Source organism: Triticum dicoccoides, chromosome 6B, assembly GCF_002162155.2.
Source record: "Triticum dicoccoides isolate Atlit2015 ecotype Zavitan chromosome 6B, WEW_v2.0, whole genome shotgun sequence".
Taxonomy (NCBI): domain Eukaryota; kingdom Viridiplantae; phylum Streptophyta; class Magnoliopsida; order Poales; family Poaceae; genus Triticum; species Triticum dicoccoides.
Window position 1 is genome coordinate 40,261,052 of NC_041391.1, and position 1,066 is coordinate 40,262,117.

Below are 1,066 nucleotides of genomic sequence, written 5' to 3' on the forward strand. Positions count from 1 at the left end.
TAGTTATTCCCATTTAGGTTTCATACGTTCTAGGTAGTATCTATCATATCGGAGAGTATGTACGCGTAGTATGTAGTATATAAGAATGTATAGGTAGTATATATACTACTTTTTTGATAGTATGTATCATATTTTGTGCATACTCCATTTCACATACAAATATGTACGTATTTCACAAAAATAATAAAACTATGGGCTCATTTGCAATTTTTTCATCGAACTCACTTTGGAGTATCTTAGATATAGTATGTGAACATACTAAAAATAATAATGTAGAGTATATACTACCACATGGTAGTATATGAGAAATGGGTGTAACTACACCCGGTAGTAGGATGCATTTTCCCTATATATATATATATATATATATATATATAACTGAAATAAACATCCAATTACATAAGTGACCATACAGATCATTCGTACACATCTCAATAAACAATTGCATGCATCTTAAAGTAGGAGAAACGATCATCTAGTCATCTACTTCTTGTGACGCTCCAGTCACTGCTCTGTGGCTCGATCCCTCGGCTGAGTCATGAACAAGACACTTCCTCATGTCAACGATCCGCCTGTACATCTCGTAGCTTGTGTACGCAGCATTGGCTGCGTACTTGACCTGTTCTTCATCCAGTCTCCGATGCCAAACACTGTGCCAGGTGTCCTTGTCCTTCTTGCTCTCATGTTTCATCTTCATATAGTAGGGGTCGATGATGGCCGAGGCGAGGTCAATTAGGGAGTTCAGTTTGTTCTTGGCGCTGCCCCAGACCTTGTAGTGGTCCTGGATGTTGACAAGATTCGGGCATTTCAAGCCCGAAACCTTGAGCGCTTTTAGAACATTGGTGGTGTCCACCACAGCGAACTTGTAGCCGGAGCTGTTGATAAAACTGGAGAAACGCTGGCAAGGCCTTGTGGACAGGTGTTAGTGGTAGATGAGGACGTCATGTCGAACGCACAATTGGGCGACGGCAACTTTCTGATCATGCCCGGCACGACCGATGGTGTACTCGAGGTCGATGCCGACCACCTGGTACTTGTCCTCGGCAAGGAACTGCTCATAGTTTGG